General features: G+C 40.3%; 1 long non-coding RNA gene across 1 annotated transcript; it reads right to left on the bottom strand.

The window, feature by feature from the left end:
• Positions 1 to 2,806: 2,806 nt before the first annotated feature.
• Positions 2,807 to 3,383, bottom strand: LOC117557047. Its single transcript, XR_004570651.1, has 3 exons — positions 3,360 to 3,383; positions 3,158 to 3,255; positions 2,807 to 3,067 (listed from the first exon to the last, which is right to left on the bottom strand). It is a non-coding gene; the product is annotated as an uncharacterized LOC117557047 (long non-coding RNA).
• Positions 3,384 to 12,723: the final 9,340 nt, after the last annotated feature.

Here is a 12,723-nt window from a genome sequence, read left to right as displayed (position 1 = left end):
TATATTGTGAACATTACAGGTAAAGACTGTAAAGTGGTAAAACAGTAATGTATTGTAAAATATTACAGCTAAATATTGTGAAATCATGGTAATATTTTACAGTGTGTTTGTCAAACTAACAGTAATTTGAAATGGGTGCAAATGGCAGGTATAAAAAGGACCGTTATGATAGCAAATGCTTTGGTTTGAGAGCACAAAGATAAACTGACAGAATGCCGAATACAGTCTCACAAACGGGTAAAGACTGTAAAGTGGTAAAACAGTAATCTATTTTAAAATATTACAGCTAAATATTGTGAAATCATGGTAATATTTTACAGTGTAGTATAGCCACATAAAAGCATCAAACCACCTGTTAAAATGCACCAGAATACCGGAAATCTATTTTTTTTGGGGGGGGAGGACCCCACACCCCCCGTTAAAAATGTCCCCCCCCCCACATTCAGGATGCTTTCTACGCCCATGCATTTAAGCATATATTGTGTTTAATGAACTTTTAAACATCTTACAACTGGTTTCCTCTATGTGCCCTTTTCTTTAGTGCAGCCATCTGCAATGAGTTAGAGAGAGACAAGAAGTGGGGCTGCAGCAGAGTTCCCGTTAGAATATTTTTTCGCCGGTCAACATGTCCGTTAAAGTTTAAATCTTCCGGACAAAATTTGAAAAGTGCCGGTCAAAGGTCTTCTTTGTTATTTATTGAGCTTTAAAACAAATTGATATGATTCGATATTAAACAAACTAATTATAGTAGATTAACTATTCCAAAGTGTACAGTAATTTACAAGAACACGGGAATAATAAACAGAGCACTCTCTCCCTCTTCTGACAGCCCGTCAGTATCATGCAGCTCGCGGATCAGTAATGAGTGACCCGACAGTAAAACTAAACATATCTATAACTAGTTTAGGTAGTTTGAGAGGTAATTAAAATAGTTACAGTACGTGTGATATTCTAACCTGAAGTGTGTGTTTTGTCCGCTCACCGCTGCATGTGATCCTGCAGAGCTGCGTGTCGACTCGTCAGCAGCAGCTGATCTCTCTCTCCCATTAGACTTCACTCGCGTTTATGTCCATATCGATCAGATCTGGCTAGTTCTAGTTAATGATAGGACTACCTGCTTATTAAAAGACACCTAAACAATAAGTGTCGCTAAGCAACTGGGTGAGGCCACAAAGTATAGCGCAGCATTATGCATTTGTTTACATGCCCACCGGAACCCCGAGGCATTACCAACAGATCAACGCACAATCAACCCATACAGGACCTCTCTTTCTCCACATTAAAGAGGTTTCTCAATACTCAAATTTCACCTCCTCGACTCCTCGGTCCTCCGGTAGTGACCCGGAAATGAATTTCAGCGCGCCATGTTGAAGGACATCTCATTTCTCTAAATGCACTTCGAGGACCGAGCATCGAGCATCGAGGAGGCTCTCTGGAAGAGCTCTAACCGAAGAGACACTAGGCTTGTTTGAGACGCGTTGCGGCTCGCCTCGAAAGTAGACGAGAATAGCCAATCGCAGCCGGGGGAGGTCTCAAAAAGCTCGCCTGAAGTCGGACAGCTCGGAGTCGGTGTCAGTACCAGATATGTTCGGCCTACCAGATATGTTCGGGTGTATTTCCGTCGCATCCGTCATCCGTCATATCCGTCATATACTCACCTCCCTCTGCTCCCAGCGCTATGCTGCCACACATCGGCCGTCTGCGGAACTGCAGCCGGAGGAACTCGGTACAGCTTGTTATGTGTGTGTACTTAATTATTTACAATTAAAAAATATATATATTCTGCGTTACTTTAGCCAACACTTTTATAATATATAAGCCTGATCATGTCGTTGAAAGCAAGTACAGATGTTCTCCCTTTTCCACAGTTCTGTGTGAACTTCATCTAAGGCAGATGCTTTGCTTCTGCACCAGTTTAGCAGAAGTCTGTTTTGTAAGACTGGTTTTGTTGCAGTCTGTTCATGCTATGTGTTTCTTGCGTAAGACTATATACACAAGGAACACATGTATTACAGGGCTGTACCCAGTGTGCTTCATAAAACATTTTTGAAGCTTATTTTTTTAAATTAAGCCGTTTCCATGTTATAACAGCATCTCGTTAAATCAATATCGGAAACAATAATTGTCTTTTTGTGGTTATTTAAATGTAATTTATGGTGCTATTAGAGTGCTTATAGACTGACCCGTTAATACAGATGCCCCCCCCCCCCCCCCCCCCCCTTTGTGTGCGGTGAGCTGGAGAGAAGGCAGTCTATTTATTTTGGTGGAAAAAAAACCCCTAACATATATGGATTGAATCAGAATATTGTGTTGGATCAAAACATATTGTACATTTTGAGAATTCTTACATCTATTACAATACATTTTGAGCTTTGGACAATGTTTGGATCAAACGAGCCAGAAACAACCTTAAGCAGCCACCACTGGAATATTATTGCAGTAATATTATAATACTAGTAGCCTTATATTAGTGTAGCCTAATATTGATCGACAAATATTTAGAAATAAATCTGGTTCTGCCTGCCTGCCTCATCGCACTCTGCCCTGCTGCATTACCATGTATAGTATTTACATTCATAATGATCCTTTTTTGTTGCAGAGCTTTAGAGGCTTTAAGAGACGAACTGTCAATGATGCCAACTTGGCGACCTACAAACTAGATATAGCAATCTTGGAGCTATTGCGGCTAGCTACTTTCATTGGAAAGAGTCTCTAATTTTTTGTATGTATATATTTAATATATCCATCCCAAGCTTACCTACCCAACTGAATGAATTCACACATTCAAGTAAATAGAAAGACAGCACAGCATTCAAGTGTTTATTGAGAATTTGAACTTCAACGTTAATGGAAAAAGCTCCAAACTTTTCTCTACAGCCCTTAGTATCAAGAAATCCTTCTAGTTCCTTTTACATGTGGATAGGAAAACAGCACAGATTGTTCAGAATATATGAGGAAGCCATCAGGGAAGCAGCATGACCCAAGGCAGGACTGCAGAGACAGGTTCAGCCACGACCCGAAGTCCACGACCCGAAGTCCACGACGGGCAGCGTCCGGGAAAACCAAACTTGAAGGTAAGATATCAAAGGATGATCTTCATTAATTGCAGTGACAATTTAGTCTATTCTGACATTTGTTTGTGTGAGTTAATCTTTACCTATGATATCTGGTTGCAGAAGGGACTGCAATAGCCTGGATGTTGGTCATCAGAGTAGATGCCCTGCAATTCTCCTCTTTTACCTTTCCCAACATATCCTATGAATAGAAAAAGAAAATATTGTAATTGAATCACACTAGGACCACAACACACTAAATATGTAATGACACATAAACATTATTATCCAGAATAAGAAGTCTACCTGGTTTGCAGTTTTTGTAAGGCTCCAAGCATCCACGGCAGGTGTCAATGGTGTACATGACGTTGAAATCCTGCTTGTATGAAGCAGAGAACAAACTCCATGTAGCAACACCTGTGTAAAACAAGCATTTCAATAGAGCCATTAAAAATATGCATAGACACCACAGCTGTCGTATACTGCTGCACCTTCACTGAATCACTTACTCTCAAGCCAGCGAAAGTGGGCCCCTCTTCTGAAAGACACAGTGGACATTGTGTCTCTGAAGGTGGTACACACTAGAGTGAGTGATGAGTACGCTTTGTCACCTTCCTGGAGAACCACTTCCATCAGAAGGTCCGAGAGAAGACAGTTTGGCAGCTGTGAAGTATTGGTCAGACTAGATCAAACATATTTAACAACACATTGACTAGACTGTTGCCAGCACAATCGAAAATACCAAGATTCTTTGGGCTTCAGGTAGCAAAAATACACATTTTTAATATTAATGTTGAATATATCACACACATTTTTCTTATGTTTTGTTATTCTTCTCCTTGAGGTAAAAAACAGCTATCAATAAAGTTAAAAAAAGCAGTGAGACATAATAGTTGGAAATTCTGCCGTGATCATAGGTCGTTTTTTAAACAAAAAACAGTTACTGCTTCACTGAAAAGATATTACCTCCAATATGAAGCACATGTCGGACTTTTGAAACTGGACCTTTGAAGGAAAATATAAGGTGTGGGTCATGTGATTGTTTAATTACATGTGTATACAATTATCAATATTGATATGTATGCATGTGTTAAATAATCTGGATTGTTACATTTCTTTATCACAAACAGGAGTGTGCCTATTGACCTCATGTTCTGTCTTTTGCTTCTTTGAGACCCTGTACACTGGCTCCAGTGCCCCTTTGAGCAGCTCTTCGGCCTCATTGGTCCAGTAAGAAAACCTCTGTCCGTGGCTATAAAAATCACATAATATCAGGATGAAAATGTAAATCAGTGTCAAAGAAACTGTTGTCTATAAAGTAACATTTAAAATGTATGATTTACCCTTCAATCTGGTACCGTTCCATGAGCATAATGCACCACCATTTCCGGATCTGTGCTATGTCCCGCTAAAAGAAAATGTAACAATAATAAAGTTGAAAATGAATGGAACCTCATCATTTGTCTACTCAATGTTAGCCCCCTCTTCCCCCTGAAATACTAACTCAGAGGATAAATACTGACCTCGGTAAACCAAAGTGGAGCATCTGTGCTGAAGTTCAGTGCATACTGTGAAAGGATAAAGATCTGTTAAGTTATGAGTTTCAAAAACTAACAAAACCCCTTAAAAAAAAGTGTCAAGGGAGGAATTTACCATCAGTATGAAGACACCACAGTCATTGCCCGTGGTTTGGTGAGGCAAACCCTGTAAGAATTTGGAATATAACAGTGATGTTCATGGTCAAATGGAAAATAAAGACATGTGAAAGCAGGTGTATGAGATGGTGGAGAAATGTACCTTGACGTCTCTGCCGAACTTTACTGTCCACTGACCTGGAGCAATGCGGTGCGCTAGGTCACTGTCAAAAGAAATGATAAGACATGGGAATTGATTTGGTGAAGGAACGCTATACTCAATATAATTCATGTTTTTGGATTTCCTTACATTGAACTATTGCATGCCTTAAAAGAGGAAAGTTATGAAAGCCACTGAACGGGGCTAAAATAAAACAAACAAAAATACGTTTACCAGCCTCTGAACAAAGCTGAACTTGAAAACAACCTTTGAACAAGGCTTATAACAAAATGAACATTATAATTCATAGCATCCTGTTGCAGACTCTTTTTCTTTTGGTTCCACTAAGGACACTCCAGACTTTGTGGAAATGGAGATATATTATAAATGAATTTGATCAGATTCAGACCCCTGGTCTACAAGATGGTTACTGCAGTATTAGAATACTATAAACTATTTAGAACTCCCATACAAGCCACAGAACGGTGGGGGGTAATCATGTTACAAAAACCTAAATATGTCCTTGTAGGAATTGTCCCCAAAGCCATCTGGCTTAAGAGGGTCGAGCAAATATAACTCTCTCTTTGCTGGCTTGATCACCTGTCAACCATTGACAAAATAGCTGAAATTAGACATAATCAAACACCAGAAGAAAACCACACAGCACAACTTATGTTCATTTTGTACATGCTGGTGAGATCATTTGGAACAGACTCACGCAAAGCAAATAGTGATCTGCCTTTCCTTGCTGCCGACTCCAGGCAGGGATGAAAAACCATGTCCTTGGTGGCCAATTGGTCAGCCTAGTATTTTAAACAAGGGATTTTAAGTTGCTGTATATCAATTTCAAGAAACATAGGTCTCAAGCAACAGGAACTTACTGGAAAACTGGCCAACACGTCAGCTGTTTTGGACTTCCAGGTAGGAACCACATACATATCCACGATGTATATATCTTTGCCCTATATTGATAGTTTTTCAAAAAAAATGAAATCTTCATAGAAGTATGTTCAACAACAAGAGACAACCACACTTCACGAGATTGGAGTTTCACCACTAAACAGCTATTTAGAAAATATGTGTTATTCAAAAGAAAAAAGCAGGCCAATGATGTCTGTTGAAAACCGTACATGTCTTTGGGTGGCTTCTTGTACCATCTTCAGGCACGTGTTTCCAATCTGAAACAGTAACAACAGTAAGTTACCTGTGCCATTTATTTGAGACAAGATGAAGTTGGGAGGAAAGCTCAAGTATACCTACATTTGACTCCATGCACTGAGGAAGACCCAGGCTCCAAAAGTCCTCTCTGGTCAGGCACACATCACCCTCCTTCACAATGACCTCTGCTCCAGGCCTATTGTGGTCTAGCACATAGCTGAGCTGCAAATAACAGATTGCAAAACATACTTCAAGCCAATAGAAAACATAGAAAAATTCAAATCAAAACAATGCACCTCCATCACTGTGCATGAAGTAAACATATATCTACCAGCTTGTCTTGAATCGGATGTAGATCCTTTGCGTATTTCGCACCAGAGAGGGCATACTGGTGGTCAGCAACAGACCCCTCCGAATCCAACTTCGGTTCAGCTGTTATTAGATAGACAAAAAATAAACAGTATTATTGAAGTACCACACATGAAGTATACCTAAAATGTGTCCTTGTATTGATAATCAAAATACCTCTCAACATAGGCCTGATAAAGGGCTTCAGCTGAGACACATTCACACTCTGTCTCAGCTGAGCTCCTGTTGAGCTCAACAGGGTTGCCACACCCTTGTTGGTGATTGAGGAAACCACATAAGGGCCAAACCAGTTGCACTCCAGTTTTCCACCTTTTCGGCCCTCCTTCCTCTTATTCGCTCTTAGGACCTCATCTCCAACGTTAATCAGGAAAGATTTCACATTCTTTCCCTTGCGTTTTTCAAAAGAGATTTTCTGTCTCTGTTGTGCTATTTGGATGTTCTGGTAAATCTGAGAAAGATATGTAACAGTTATCATTTACAGTCCTTAACATACGCTTGCATTTTTTAGGAGTTATTATGTTTTAAATATTGCCATTTTATTCTCACCTTCGAGTGCAAATCTGCAATGGTTGCAGCCTTTGCCTCAAGCTGCTGTTCTGCCTCATCAGCAGGCACCAAAACAGAGGTATCATCCCTGTCATTGACTGTAGCATTTATAACACCCGGGACGCAAGGGTGCCTCCCAAACTGGGCAAAATAGGGCGTGCACTTGGTTGACCTCTGAAAGCATAAAAATTCCTTTTAGTATCTCTGTTGAGTATTGTTTCCATCTGCATTTGTTACAACATTGTACCTGCTTTGAGGTGTTAATGCTCGCCACAATGCCCCTCAGATGTAAATCCCAGTCATTCTGGTCCTCTCCACAGTACTTTGCAAGTGCTTTTTTTATGTTTTGGTTTGTACGCTCATCTTGGCCATTGCACTGGGGATGGTACGCTGAAGTGATGCAGTGTTTTACACCCAGTGCATCAAAAACACCACGGTTGACCTGGAGATGGTTTAGTGTACACCAATTACCAAATTACCTGAAAAATCGTATTACATTGTTACACATAACACATACACTGTATTAGATAGATTATTGTACCTCATTGACAAATTCCCGTCCTTGGTCGGTAATGATCTTCTCGACAAGACCGAAATCTCGAAGAATATTCACAATCTTTTTTGAGACCTCAACAGCTGTTTTGTGGTAGAGCATTTTTGCTACCACCCACTTCGTGAACAGATCAGTCGCTGTTAGAATGTATCTGCAATATAAAATGCAGAATGTTGTAAATACATACAGAATCACTGTAAATGATTTCCTTTCTTTTTAAACCAGATTCTTCACGTTTAGAACCTTTAAAGGAGGTTACACATGCTTCAGCCCATCATGATAGTACCTTTTGCCCTTAGCAGTGGAGGGAAGTGGGCCAATGAGATCCACACCAAGGACAGTCCATGCCTCGGGAACATGAATGGGATGCAGTACGGGTGCAACCGTTTTAATGACCTCGTGTTGCTGGCAGCTCATCAACCTTAGCAAATATCATACATTTTCAATCAGCAAAACAAAAAACTTTAGGTATAAAAATGATAGAACAGAGAAAACTTTCAGAGGAGACAGAATTAAACTGTTAAAGTTCTGAAATATGTTTTCTCTGCTCTGATGGAGCTCAAACTGTCTCACTCTGTTTCAATGTACACATACAACACATTTCTGTAGATCAATAATCAGTCAGTCAGTCAAAAACTCCCACCCATTTCTTCACGTCCTCCCGCATAGTGGACCAGTGGTACGTTGCCAAAACCTTCTCGGTGGTGCGCCTTCTCCCTGCATGACCTCCGGAACCCAGGTTATCATGGCACTCCTTCAGGACATTGATAATTTGGTCCTTGGTGCACACAACCATCCTCTCATTGTCCTTGTATGTGTAGTACAAATCTCCAGCTGGCACAACAGGAACAAAAAAACAATCATTTAGACATGTGTAGAGATGACATTATGACTAAAAGCTGTTCAAGAAATCCAGTGGCAAATGTGGTTTAGACGTAACAACTACAGTAATGTAAAGTGTGTATAAAAAGAAAAAGGAGAAACAAGCTGTGGAGTCCTTGCGATTTACTGAAAAATGTTGGAATTGCAATATGATAAACCATTAGAGGTATGATCACTTTTGCACCAAAAAACACCATTAGATAAATAGATAGATAGATATATACTTTATTGATCCCTATAAGTAAAGGGATGTGATGATGTCACATGTACAGGGGGTTTATACCTCATAATAAAAACGTATGTTCGTGACTTAACCATGGTCTTATTCTGTTACTTACCTTTGATCAGGTATTGTTTGGATGCCCTCCGAATGAACGCCTTCCTTTTATCATGCTTTTCAGCGGCGATGGTGAGATTGTGGTAACCACCATTGAGCACGTACTGCTTTATCTCAGCATAAAAGCTCTCCATTTCTGTCATGAAAGTTAAAATGTTCGCGGTAATTATGGGGAAGCGGAGGGATCTAGATCGTTCACACATAACAAGCTGTACCGAGTTCCTCCGGCTGCAGTTCCGCAGACGGCCGGTGTGTGGCAGCATAGCGCTGGGAGCAGAGGGAGGTGAGTATATGACGGATATGACGGATGACGGATGCGACGGAAATACACCCGAACATATCTGGTAGGCCGAACATATCTGGTACTGACATCGGCTTCGTCTTCTTCTTCTTCTCTCGGTTTTTTGGGGGATTGCAAACAACTTTAAGGTGCATACCGCCACCTCCGGAGTCGGCTTGACTCGGTTTGCATTTATAAAGAATGCACACATGTCAGATATGTACTAAGTAAATACATTTGTTCCTGCTCAAGATTAGATTCAACTTTATTGTTATTGCACATATTACAGGTACTGAGACAACAAAATGCAGTTTAGCTTCTAACCAGGAGTGCAACAAGCAGTGAAGTGAAAAGTAATGTACACAATCTACAGAATAAAATATAGAATTAATTGAATGATGAATAAACAGTGAGGAGGGGTATGAATAGATATACACAGCAGCCTGTGAGCAGTATGAACAGTGTATGAACATGCTAATATATAATTTATGAAAACGGTAAGCAGTGCAAGTATAGTATAACATATATAGATATTAATTTCATGATGATAAACATTGTGGAACAATGATGAAAAATGTGAATGGAAGTGTGCGACGTAAAACTGACACAAAACAACAACAAACTTTTGCCGAGCCAATTGGAGAGTTTCATCAGCAGCACGGGGTAAAAACCACCAATGAGCGCTCAGCTCGAGATACCAGCGAGTCGTTTCCCATCAAGCCTTTAGCTTCCGCAGCCCGTGGAGAGGAACTGCGCCGCCTCGCTCTCAAGGCTGCGGGCGTCTTTGTCCCGCGAGATTTCAACGTCTCATGTAGGCGAGCCTCCAGAGCAAGTCGGACAAAATGACTAACCATCATGCAACGTACTAGCAAGACGTTGATCGCAACTGCACAGGTCTCGCTTGTCTCAAACAAGCCTACTGATGCATCCTCCACGGCTCCTCCACAGATGCATTTCCGGGAAACAGTTAACAGTTCAGTTAACAGTGATGGCGGCGGCGTCTCACTTCTGGAGAGGAGTTTCGTCTTTATGTGATGATAGAGAGATACAAATACTGAATAGTTTAGATGAGAAAAGGCATCACAATGCCAGGTTACTAGTATTTATTATGTAAACAGGGAACATGAATAACCCGATCTCTCTGTGCTCATGTCAACATCATAACCGGGATAATACTCATAAACGGCTGTCCATGTAGAGACGCAGTCAGTGTGTTTTACTGGAGCCTTAGTTCGATAAGAGATTATTTTCTGAGTTCTTTAACTTAGGTACTCTCTCTCAAAATGGTAATGTGCATTATGTTTTAATTATAATTCTTATCATTCAGAAGCTTTTTGTGTGTGTTTATGTTTTACTGAGTGCTTATAGGCAATTTCCATCCCAGTATTCAGTTAACTATTTATTTTCTGTGCATAAATTCTGTGCATTTGCTGTACATAAATTACAGTAATTACCTGTATGTTCACACTATTACTGTAGAAGTAATGCAACACAGTAGCCAGTAATTTACTGTAAATATACACATCTAAATAATACGATAATATATTGTAAATTTGACTGGGATTGTACCATAATTCAATCAGCTCAATCAACAGGTCTCCCTTGTAAAAGAGATCCGTGATCTCAAGGGACCTATCTGTCTAAATAAAGGTTTGAAATTAAATGAAAACAAAGAAAAACAAAGAAAATGCCCATTTTAACTTTTTATTACTCCATTGAAGTGCAAAGTACATTTTACAGTGTCTTGGAAATGTTGTTACGGCCCCAACCTCTAATCCGCGGTAGTGGCTTGTGCTGAGACCAGCAACATGAAAGAATACACGCAATAACCCGTACTTGGTAACGAGCATTTATTGATAATCAGCCGTTTGCTCACACAAGCGAAATGGGAAACAAAAAGAGGTCTGGCCAAAAGGAACAAACAGAAGGAGGGAACCCGAGCCAGCCACACCACGGGCCGTAGGACCCAAAACTCCCCCGCCTAACCAAAAATCAAATATAAACCCTATGGGAAACAAAATAAAGCCGCAAAAACTGGACTACCAGGTCCTCCAGGCTAAACATAAACACATCTGCAAAAATATGGCCTACAGCTCAGAATGGCAAAGAGGTATTCTAAGGACAGTGTCTCCGGCATTAGGATAGGCGAGACATCCTTCTCCTCCAGCTTCTCTTTATATATACACACGGCTGAGTGGAATTTGGAACACCTGGGCAGAGGCGGAGCCAGGGGCAGACCAGGTGCATCTGGGCAGAGGCGGAGCCAGGGGCAAACCAGGTGCACCTGGGCAGAGGCGGAGCCAGGGAGACAGAAAACAAGGAGGGGAGCACTTAACACATGTCTACACAGACATCCACTCAAAGTCAACAATTTTTCTGAAGAATGTGCTGACATGGGGGTTTAAATTGCCATGCCTCTTTTTGGCTTTCTAGCCCGTCTCAGGATTAATGCCCAGGATGCACCTGAAAACACTAAGCCAAGACAACAATTTCAATTTTACATAGATGTATATGTTGCCTCATTTAATTTAAGTAAAACCTGCACCAAAGAAAGAAATTAGTATTTAAAGCCAAGCAAGAGCGATAAAAGCAAGAAAATCACTTAATTTGTTGTGTTATCACAGAGGATGTTCTGAATACAGTATTTAACTATGAAATAATACAGTAACATGTTGTGAAATCCTGGTAATCATTGATCCTGTACATTCACAGTAATTAACTGTGCCTGTATTGATTTCACTGTGAAATTCTAAATGACAGTGTTATATTGTGAACATTACAGGTAAAGACTGTAAAGTGGTAAAACAGTAATGTATTGTAAAATATTACAGCTAAATATTGTGAAATCATGGTAATATTTTACAGTGTAGTATAGCCACATAAAAGTATCAAACCACCTGTTAAAATGCACCAGAATACCGGAAATCTATTTTTTTTTGGGGGGGAGGACCCCACACCCCCCGTTAAAAATGTCCCCCCCCCACATTCAGGATGCTTTCTACGCCCATGCATTTAAGCATATATTATGTTTAATGAACTTTTAAACATCTTACAACTGGTTTCCTCTATGTGCCCTTTTCTTTAGTGCAGCCATCTGCAATGAGTTAGAGAGAGACAAGAAGTGGGGCTGCAGCAGAGTTCCCGTTAGAATATTTTTTCGCCGGTCAACATGTCCGTTAAAGTTTAAATCTTCCGGACAAAATTTGAAAAGTGCCGGTCAAAGGTCTTCTTTGTTATTTATTGAGCTTTAAAACAAATTGATATGATTCGATATTAAACAAACTAATTATAGTAGATTAACTATTCCAAAGTGTACAGTAATTTACAAGAACACGGGAATAATAAACAGAGCACTCTCTCCCTCTTCTGACAGCCCGTCAGTATCATGCAGCTCGCGGATCAGTAATGAGTGACCCGACAGTAAAACTAAACATATCTATAACTAGTTTAGGTAGTTTGAGAGGTAATTAAAATAGTTACAGTACGTGTGATATTCTAACCTGAAGTGTGTGTTTTGTCCGCTCACCGCTGCATGTGATCCTGCAGAGCTGCGTGTCGACTCGTCAGCAGCAGCTGATCTCTCTCTCCCATTAGACTTCACTCGCGTTTATGTCCATATCGATCAGATCTGGCTAGTTCTAGTTAATGATAGGACTACCTGCTTATTAAAAGACACCTAAACAATAAGTGTCGCTAAGCAACTGGGTGAGGCCACAAAGTATAGCGCAGCATTATGCATTTGTTTACATGC

This window comes from Gymnodraco acuticeps, unplaced genomic scaffold (assembly GCF_902827175.1).
Source record: "Gymnodraco acuticeps unplaced genomic scaffold, fGymAcu1.1, whole genome shotgun sequence".
NCBI classification, from domain to species: Eukaryota; Metazoa; Chordata; class Actinopteri; order Perciformes; family Bathydraconidae; genus Gymnodraco; species Gymnodraco acuticeps.
This window is presented reverse-complemented; position numbering and strand designations above follow the sequence as displayed.